Below are 10,984 nucleotides of genomic sequence, written 5' to 3'. Positions count from 1 at the left end.
TAAAAAAAAAAAAATGAACAGGTGTTGAATTTTGTCAAATGATTTTCTGCATCTATTGAGATGAACATGTGATACTTAGCCTTCCTTTTCATAATGTGACATATCACCTTGATTGATTTGTGGATATTGAACCATCCTGGTATCCTTGAAGTAAATTCTACTTGATTATTTTGTATGATCCTTTTGATATATTGTTGAGTTTGGTTTGGTAAAGTTTTGTTGAGGATTTTTGCATCTATATTCATCAGAGATACTGGCCTGTAATTTTCTTTTTTGTAGTGTCTTTTTTTTCTAGTTTGGTATCAGACCAGTGATGACCTCATAAAATAAGTTTGGTAGTGCTCCTTTCTCTTCAATTATTTGGAATAGTTTGAGAAGATAGGTATTAGTTCTTCTTTATATGTTTGTTAGCGTTCCCCTGTGAAGCTGTCTGGTCCTTGACTTTTGTTTCCTGGGAGTATTTTTGTATTACAAAATCAATTTCACTACTAGTGATCAGTCTGTTCAGATTGTCTTTCTTCCTTATTCAATCTTGTCAGGTTGTATGTTACTTGACATTTGTCCATTTCTTCTAGTTTGCCCAATTTGTTGGCATATAACTGTTCATAGCATTCTCTTATAACTTTTTGTTTCTCTGTGGTAACAGTTGTTATTTCTCCTCTTTTATTTCTTATTTTGTTTATTTAAGTCTTCTCTTCTCTTTGATGAGCCTGGATAAATTTGTTTATCAAATTTGTTTATCTTTTCAAAAAACAGTTTTTGGTTTAATTGTTTCCATTTTCTGTCTATATTTTATTTATTTTCTTTATGAACTTTATTATTTCCTTCCTTCTGCTGACTATGGGTTTTGTTTTTTCTTTTTCCACTTCCTTTTGATGGTAGGTTAGGTTGTTTATTTGAGATTTTTCTAGTTTCTTGAAGAAGGCCTGTATCACTATAACCTGTTATTTTATAACTGCTTTTGTTGTTATCACATAGATTTGGTGTGTTGGGTTTACATTTCCATTTGTCTGGAGGTATTTTCTGATTTCCTCATTGATTTCTTCATTGAACCATTAGTTTTTTTAGTAGCATGTTGTTTAGTGTCCACATGATTCTGCTTTTCCCATTTTTCTTCCTGTAATTGATTTCTAGTTTCATACCCTTGTGGTCAGAAAAAAATGCTTGATATAATTTCTGTTCTCCTAAATTTGTTGGGATCTGTTTTGTGGCCTAGCATGTGATCTATCCTGGAGAATGTTCCATGTGCACTTGAAAAGAATGTGCATTCTGCTGTTTTTGGATGGAATATCCTGTAGATATCTATTAAGTCCAACTGATCTATGGTGTCACTTATGGCCACTGTTTCCTTATTGATATTCTGTCTGATTATCTGTCCAGTGATGTAGGTGGGGTGTTAAAGTCCCCTACTATTATTGTAATATTGTTAATTTCTGCCTCTGCCTGTTAATATAGGTTTTATATACTTAAAGCCTGTATTGGGTGCATATATGTTAACAAGTGTAATATCTTCTCCTTGTATTGATAATTTTATCACTATATAATGCCCTTCTTGGTCTTTTGTTATAGACTTTGTTTTAAAGTCTATTTCATCTGATATGAATATTGCTAACCCCAGTCTCTGGTCATTTCCATTTCACTTTTAGTCTCTGTGTGTCTTTAGGTCTGAAATATGTATTTTGTAAGCAGCATATAGACAGATCTTTTTTTTATCCAATCACCCACCCTATGTTATTTGGTTGGAGCATTTAGTCCATTGATATGTAAAGTAATTATTGACAGGTATGTACTTATTGCCTTTTTGTTAATTGTTATCTGGTTGTTTTTGTAGTTCTTCTTTGTTCTTTTCTTTTTCTTTTAGTTTCTTCCTTTGTGGTTTGATGATTTTCTTTACTAGTATGCTGTGTTCCTTTCTGTCTAGTTTTTGTGTATCTATTGCAGAATTTTGATGTGTCTTTATCATGAAGTTCATATATGTTGAGCTATAACTATATCTACTTGTTTTAAACTGACAGTCATTCATGTTCAAACACATTTTGAAAGATCCACCTTTTTTTAATCCCCCGAATGTTTTATGTTTTTGATGTTATATTTTACATCTTCATGTTTATCTCTTTACTGTTTATTGTAGTTATAGTTGATTTTACATTTTTTTGGTTTTTTAATCTTCATAATAATTTATTTAAGTGCTTGATCTACAGCCATTACAATATATTTGTCATTACTAGTGGGATTCTTTCCTTTCTCATACATTCTTACTTATTGTTATATCCTTTTCTTTTCCACTTAGAGAAGTCGTAGTAACACTTCTTGTAGGGTCAGTTTAGTTTTGTTGAATCTTTTAGTTTTTGCTTCTCTGAGAAGTTCTTTATCTCTTCTTCAATTCTTCATGATAACCTTACTAGGTAGAGTATTTTACATTGTAAAGTGTTTTTTTTTCCCTTTAAGCACTTTAAATATTTCATGTCACTCCGTCTTGGTCTGCAATGGTTTTGCAGAAAAATCAACTGATAGCTTTATGGGGTTCCCTTGTATGTGAATATTTGTTTTTTCTCCTGATGCCTTTAAAATTCTCTATTTATCTTTAAATTTGCTGTTTTAATTATGATCTGTCTTGGAGTATGTCTTTTTAGGTTCATCTCCTTTGGAAATCTCTGTGCTTTCTGTACCTGGAAATTTGTTTCTTTCTTTAGCTTTGGGAAGTTTTCAGCCATAATTTCATCCACTTTTGACCACGTTCTCTCCCTTCTCCTTCTGGAATCCCTATAATGCAGATGTTAGTATGCTTGATGTTGTCCCAGAGGTCCCTCAAACTGTCCTAATTTAGTAATTTTGTTTTTCTTTTGGTTGCTCTGATTCGGTGATATCCATTATTCTATCTTCCAGATCATTTATGCATTCCCCTGTATCACCTAGTTTGCTGTTAATTCCTTCTAGTGTGTTTTTCTTTTCAGTTATTTGATTCTTTATCTCTTACTGATTCTTTTTTTTTTAAGTCTTCATATATGGTTTATAAAGCTATTTATTTATTTATTTATTTATTTATTTTTGGCTGTGTTGGGTCTTCGTTTCTGTGCGAGGGCTTTCTCTAGTTGCGGCAAACAGGGGCCACTCTTCATCGTGGTGCACAGGTCTCTCACTATCGTGGCCTCTCTTGTTGTGGAGCACAGGCTCCAGACACGCAGGCTCAGTAGTTGTGGCTCAGGGGCCTAGTTGCTCTGTAGCATGTGGGATCTTCCCAGACCAGGGCACGAACCCATGTCCCCTGCATTAGCAGGCAGATTGTCAACCACTGCACCATCAGGTAAGCCCCTGGTTCTTTTTATATTTTTTAGTTTCTTGTTACAATTCTCACTGTGTTCATCTTTTTTTTTTTCCTGGTTCAATTAGTATTCTTATTACTAATGCTTGGAACCCTTTATCTGGTAAATTATTTATCTCTGTTTCATTAGATGTTTTTTCAAGGGATTTTTCTTGTTCTTTTGTTTGAAAGAAATCCCATGTTTTTTTCCTTTTGTTTAACTTTCTCTGTATCTATGAAATTAGGTGTAACAGTTACCTATTCTGGTCTTGAAGAGGTGTCTTTCTGTTGGAGCATCCTTATGCAGTCTGCATTTGCCCAGTGACTTTGGTGGGATAGATGGATCTGAAGTTAATGTGAATCATGTCTTCCCCCAGAGTGTGCTGACAGCTATTACCTATGTGGGAGATGAGGCTGCAGGTGGAGGGGCTAAAGCCAGAGCCAGATGTGAGCTGTGTCTTCTCCTATGCTAGGTGGCCATCACCATCCTAGCAGGCCTGAGTTGTATTCAAAGTTCTAGAGCAAAAGACCAGTGTTGGGTCTGAGTTTGTTCCATTCCTTTTAAGTGTATGCTCTCTCCCCTCTTGGCATTAGCACCTTTACCTCCATGGGGAGCAACACTGATGCAAGGGGTGCTGGATTAGGCACCCAGTGCAGAAGACAGTGCATGCTGGGACAGTCCCAACATGGTAGACAAAGCTTCAGACACCTCCCAATCCACCTCCCTTGTGAACACCAGCAAAGGCCACCCTTGCCCCATTCAAATGCAGGGCTGGGTCCAAGCCAGCTCTTTCCCCACCATGTGTACACTATTCTCTGCAATTGCAGCCTCTTCCTTAGTGGGGAGCTGTGCCTGAGTAAGAGGGGCTGGGACAGTCCCATGCAGGGGTGATCATGTGAAACTGGCCAGAGTCCTGGGAAGTTTCTACCTTCTTCCTGTGCCTTTTTCCCAGGAGTAAGCAAACATGTGTGTATGTTCTTCATGAGTGGAGTCTCAGTTTCTTACATCCCTCCTGTAACTCCCACTGGTTTTCAAACTAGCTTATGGGACTCTTCCTCCTGGGGTTGGGCCTCAGGATTGGGTAGCAACAATATGTGGCTGAAACTTCATGCTACTGGTGAGTATCTCTGAGCCCATGATATCTCCATCATCTTCTGTGTTCCCTGCAAGGGGCACAGGTCCCAATCTGATCACTTCTCCTCCCTTCCTACTGAACTCCATGTGGATTTTTCTTTACAGCCTTGGTTGCTGAAGAGTATTTCTGCCACTCTCTATTTTGTTTTCATTAAGAGTTGCTCCACATATAGATGCATTTTTTGATGTGTTCATGGAGGGAAGTGAGATCAGTGTCCTCCTACTTCAACATTATTATCTCAGGTTTGTGCCTATTTTGCCCCCACAGCCATCTCCACTTTGGCAACCAACCTTTGGTCCTATATATCAGTGAGTTGGCTTTCATTTTGCTTTGTTTGTTTCTTTAGCTTTTTAGATTTCACATATAAGTGAGACAATAATATGATGCTTGTTTTTCTCTGCCTGATTTATTTCACTTAAGATAATACCCACTAGATCCATCCATGTTGTGGAAAATGGCAAGATTTTTTAATGACAGAGTAATATGTAATATTCCATTTATATACACTGTATTATAAATACCATTTATCTGTCAATGGACATTTAGGTTTTCCATATCTTGGCTATTGTAACAAATGTAAAAACTTTGGTGTACATATATAATTTTAAATTAGTGTTTTTGTTTTCTTCAGGTAAATACCCAGAAATTAAATTGCTGGTTCATATGGCAGTTCTATTTTTTTTTTTTTTGAGGAAACTCCATATTGTTTTCTGTAGTGATTGCACTGATTTACAATCCCACCAACAGTGCACAATGATTCTTTTTTCTCCTCATACTTGTCAGCACTTGTAATTTGTTTTCTATTGGATGAAAGCCATCCTGACAGGTGTGAGGTTGTATCTCATTGTGGTTTTGATTTGTATTTCCCTAATGAATAATGACACTGAGAATCTTTTCATGTGCCTGTTGGTGATATGTATACCTTCTATATAAAAATGTCTATTCAGGTCCTTTGTCCATTTTTAAACTGGATTTTGTTTCTTCATTTGTTTTGGTGTTTAGTTCTGTGAGTACATTGTATATTTTGATATTAAACTCTTATTGGATATATTGTTTAAAATATCTTATCACATTTAATACACTGCCTTTTCATTTTGTTGATAGCTCCCTTTGTTGTACAAATCTTTTTAGTTTGAGATAGTCCTATTTGTTTATTTTTGCTTTTGTTCCCCTAAGTGTAAGGAGATATATTAAAAAAATATTCCTGGAACAGATGTCAGAGAGCCTATATTTTCTTCTCAGAATTTATGGATTCATATCTTACATTTAAGACTTTAATCCATTTTGAGTTTCTCTTTTTATATGGTGTGAGAAATTAATCACTTTGATTCCTTAGTATGTAGTTATTAAGTTTTCCTAAACTAATTTAAGATGTTTCCTTTCCCCATTGTATATTCTTACCTCCTTTGTCATAGATTAATTGATCATACAAGGGTGGGTTTATTTCTGGGCTCTATATTCTTTTCTATTGATTTCTGCTCTTTTTTTTTGCCAGTAAAAATCTGTTCTGATTACTGTAGTTTTGTAGTATAGTTTGACAGCAGGGACTGTGATTCCTCCAGCTTTGTTCTTTTCTCAAGGCCGCTTTGGCCTGGATAATTTATTGTATGTCAGTTATTGACAATATTCTCTTCATTGGATTGCTTCTTAGTATGTCCAGATTATAAATCTTCAAAGATTAAGCCCAGATGTATCTGGACCATGGTGACTTTACCAAAGCAATATTACTTTGTGTAAATTCTTAATATCCAATTGGCCACCTTATTAACGTGTAAAAGTAATGAAGCTAAAAACAAAGAATAACTACTACATTTGGATACTAAGTGTATATTGGTAGAGCACCTAAATATATAAAGAAAATATTTATATACATAAAGGGAGATATTGAAAGCAATACAATAATAGTAGGAGACTTTAAATATATTGTACTGTTTGCTTTCATTTTATTTTTATTTTTGGCTGTGCCACACTACATGCAGGATCTTAGTTCCCCAACCAGGTATTGAACCTGTGCCCCCTGCAATGGAAGTGTGAAGTATTAACCACTGGACCACCAGGGAAGTCCCAGTTGGGGATTTTAATACCTCACTGACATCTTTGGATATATCTTCAGACAAAAAATTCATCAAGATGTGCGCTCACTCTCTCTTGCGAGAGCACCGGAATCACAACTAACTGATGAACAATCATCGAGAAGAAGACAGTGGAACTCACCAAAAAAGATACCTCACATACAAAGACAAAGGAGAAGCCGCAATGATATGGTAGGTGGGGCGCAATCACGATAAAATCAAATCTCATAACAGCTGGGTGGGTGACGCACAAACTGGAGAACAATTATACCATAGAAGTCCACCCACTGGAGTGAAGGTTCTGAACTCCATGTCAGGCTTCCCAACCTGGGCCTCCAGCAATGGGAGGAGGAATCCCCAGAGAATGACTTTGAAGCCCAGCAGGATTTGATTGCAAGATTTCCACAGGACTAGGGGAAAAAGAGACTCCACACTTGAAGGGCACACACAAAGTAGTGTGCATACCAGGACCGAGGGGGAAGGAGCAGTGACCCCATAGGACACTGAACCAGACCTACCTGCTAGTATTGGAGGGTGTCCTGTGGGTGGGGGTTTGTTGTAGCTCACCGTAGGGACAAGGGCACTGGCAGCAGAAGTTCTCTGAAGTACTCAGTGGTGTGAGCCATCACAGAGTCCACCATTAGACCCAATAAAGAGCCTGTAGTCTCCAGTGCTGGTTGCCTCATGCCAAACAACCAACAGGGAGGAAACTCAGCCCCAGCCATCAGCATACAAGTGGATTAAAGTTTTACTGAACTCTGCCCACCAGAGCAACATGCAGCTCTACTCACCACCAGTCCCTCCCATCAGGAAGCTTTCACAAGCCTCTTAGATAGCCTCATCCACCAAAGAGCAGACAGCAGAAGCAAGAAGAACTAAAATCCTGCAGCCTTTGGAACGAAAACCGCAATAACAGAAAGACAGACAAAATGAAAATGCAGAGTCCTATGTCCCAGATGAAGGAACAAGATAAAACACCAGAAAAACAACTAAATGAAGTGGAGATAAGCAACCTTCCAGAAAAAGAATTCAGAATGATAGTGAAGATGACCCAGGACCTCAGAAAAAGAATGGAGGCAAGGACCAAGAAGATGCAAGAAATGTTAAACAAAGACCTGGAAGAATTAAAGAACAAACAAACAGAGATGACCAATACAATAACTGAAATGAAAAATACACTAGAAGGAATCAATAGCAGAATAACTGAGGCAGAGAACGGATAAGTGACCTGGAAGACAGAATGGTGGAAATCACTGCCATGGAACAGAATAAAGAAAAAAGACTGAAAAGAAATGAAGACAGCCTAAGAGACCCGTGGGACAACATTAAATGCACTAACATTCGCATTATAGTGGTCCTGGAAGGAGAAGAGAGAGACAAGGGACCTGAGAAAATATTTGAAGAGATTATAGTCAAAAACATCCCTAACATGGGAAAGGAAATAGCCACAGAAGTCCAGGAAGTGCAGAGAGTCCCAGGCAGGATAAACCCAAGGAGAAATTCTCTGAGACACATAGTAATCAAATTGACAAAAAATAAGGCAAAGAAAAATTATTAAAAGCAACAAGGGAAAAATGACAAATAACATACAAGGGCACCCCCATCAGGTTAACAACAGATTTGTCAGCAGAAACTCTGCAAGCCAGAAGGGAGTGGCAGGACATATTTAAAGTGATGAAAGGGAAGAATATGCAACCAAGAATATGCTACCCAGCAAGGATTTCGTTCAGATTTGATGGAGAAATCTAAATCTTTATAGACAAGCAAAAGCTAAGAGAATTCAACATGACCAAACCAGCTCTACAACAAACACTAAAGGAACTTCTCTAAGTGGGAAATAAAAGAGAAGAAAAGGACTTACAAAAACAAACCCAAAACAAGTATGAAAATGGTAATAGGAACATACATGTCGATAATTACCTTAAATGAGAATGGAATAAACGCTCCAACCAAAAGACACAGACTGTCTGAATGGATTCAAAAACAAGACCTGTATATATGCTGTCTACAAGAGACCCACTTCAGACCTAGGGAGACATACAGACCGAAAGTGAGGGGATGGAAAAAGATATTCCATGTTAATGGAAATCAAAAGAAAGCTGGAGTAGCAATACTCATATCAGAAAAAAATAGATTTTAAAATAAAGAATATTATGAGAGACAAGGAAGGACACTATGTAATGATCAAGGGATTAATCCAAGAAGAAGATATAACAATTGTAAATATCTATGCATGCAATATAGGCGCACCGCAATACATAAGGAAAATGCCAACAGCTATAAAAGAGGAAATCAACAGTAACACAATAATAGTGGGGGACTTTAACACCTCACTTACACCAATGGACAGATCATCCAGACAGAAAATTAATAAGGAAACACAAGTTTTAAATGACACAATAGACCAGATAGATTTAATTGATACTTATAGGACATTCCATCCAAAAACAGCAGATTACACTTTCTTCTAAAGTGCACACGGTACTTTCTCCAGGATATATCATATCTTGGGTCACAAATCAAGCCTCAGTAAATTTAAGAAAATTGAAATTGTATCAAGCATCTTTTGTGACTACAATGCTATGAGATTAGAAATCAATTACAGGAAAAAAGTGTAAAAAACACAAACACATGGATGCTAAACAATACGGTATTAAATAACCAAGAAACCACTGAAGAAAGCAAACAAACAGGAAATCAAAAATACCTAGAGACAAATGGCAATGAAAATACGACGATCCAAAACCTATGGGATGCAGCAAAAGCATTTCTAAGAGGGAAGTTTATGCAATACAATCCTACCTCAAGGAACAAGAAAAATCTCAAATATACAACCTAAATTTACACCTAAAGGAACTAGAGAAAGAAGAATAAACAAAACCCAAAGTTAGTAGTAGGAAGGAAATCATAAAGATTAGAACAGAAGTAAATTAAATAGAAACAACCAAAACAATAGCAAAGACCAATAAAACAAAAACCTGGTTCTTTGAGAAGATAAACAAAATTGACAAACTTTTAGCCAGACTCATCAAGAAAAAGAGGGAGAAGACTCAAGTCAATAAAATTATAAATGAAAAAGGAGAAGTTACAATGGATACCAGAGAAATACAAAGCATCATAAGCGGCTATTACAAGCAACTATATGCCAATAAAATGGAAAACCTGGAAATAATGGACAAAATCTTAGAAAGGTGTAAACTTCCAAGACTGAACCAGACAGAAATAGAAATAATATGACTAGAAATCAATTATAAGAATATAACCAGAAAAAACACAAATGTGTAGAGATCAAACAGCATGCTACTGAACAACCAATAGACCAATGAAGAAATCAAAAGAGAAATTAAAAAAAATACCTTGAGACAAATAAAAATGGAAATACATCATTTCAAAATCCATGGGATGTAGCAAAAGCAGTTCTAAGAGGGAAGTTTATAGTGATACCGGCCTACCTCAAGAAATGTCTTAAATAAGCAATCTAAGTTTTTATTTAAAGGAGCTAGAAAAAGAAGAACAAATGAAGCCCAAAGTTAGTAGAAGGTAGAAAATAATAAAGAGCTAAGTGGAAATATATGTAACACAGACAAAAAAAAAAACCCAATGGAAAATAACAATAAAACTATCAGTTGGTTCTTTGAAGAGATAAACAAAACTAACAAACCTTTAGCTAGACTCACCACGAAGAAAAGAGAGAAAGCTCCTTTCAGCAATTCTTGTAATGTAGATCTAGTGGTGATTAATTCTCTCAGCTTTGTTTCTGTAGAATTCTATTTCTCCTTCACTTTTGAAGGATAGCTTTGCTATATAGAATATATTGGTTGCCAATTTTTTTTCTTTTTGCACTTTGAATATATCATCCCAGTATCTCCTGATTTGTAAGGTTTCTGTTGAGAAATGCAATACTAGGCGTAATGAGGTTCCTTTGTAAGTCAAAATCTCTTCTCTTGCTGCCTTTAGGCTTATCTTTTGTCTTTGATTTTTGAAAATTTATTATAATGTTTCTTGGAGAAGATCATTTTAGATTCAAATAATGGTATGAGCTATAAGCTTCATGAACTGGGATGGCCAAGTCTCTCCCCAGGTTTGGAAAATTCTCAGCAATTGTTTTATTTAAATAAGCTCTTGACTGTTTATCCTTCTGTTCTCCTTCTGCAAATCCAAACATTCTGTAATTGGCTTTTTTTTCATCTTTATTGGACTATATTTTCTTTACAATGGTGTGTTGGTTTCTGATGTACAAAAAGTAAATCAGCGATATGTATACATATATCCCCATATCTCCTCCCTCTTGAGCCTCCCTCCCAAACGCCCTATACCACCCATCTAGGTCGTCACAGAGCATTGAGCTGATCTCCCTGTGCTATGCAGCAACTTCCCACTAGCCATCCATTTTACATTTGGTAGTATGTATATGTCAATGCTACTCTCACTTTGCCCCAGCTTCCCCTTCCTTCCCGTGTCCTCAATTCCGTGCT

General features: G+C 36.4%; 1 long non-coding RNA gene across 1 annotated transcript in view; it reads left to right on the top strand.

Moving 5' to 3' along the window:
* LOC309653121 overlaps positions 1-10,984 on the top strand; it is a 46,212-nt gene that overhangs the window by 17,447 nt on the left and 17,781 nt on the right. Inside the window, exon 2 of the long non-coding RNA XR_014258994.1 lies at positions 22-10,984. This exon is cut by the window's right edge and continues 17,781 nt beyond it. This is a non-coding gene — a long non-coding RNA (uncharacterized lncRNA). The remainder of the gene's footprint in view (positions 1-21) is intronic.

Source organism: Balaenoptera physalus (assembly GCF_965194825.1).
Source record: "Balaenoptera physalus genome assembly, chromosome: X".
NCBI classification, from domain to species: domain Eukaryota; kingdom Metazoa; phylum Chordata; class Mammalia; order Artiodactyla; family Balaenopteridae; genus Balaenoptera; species Balaenoptera physalus.
This window is presented reverse-complemented; position numbering and strand designations above follow the sequence as displayed.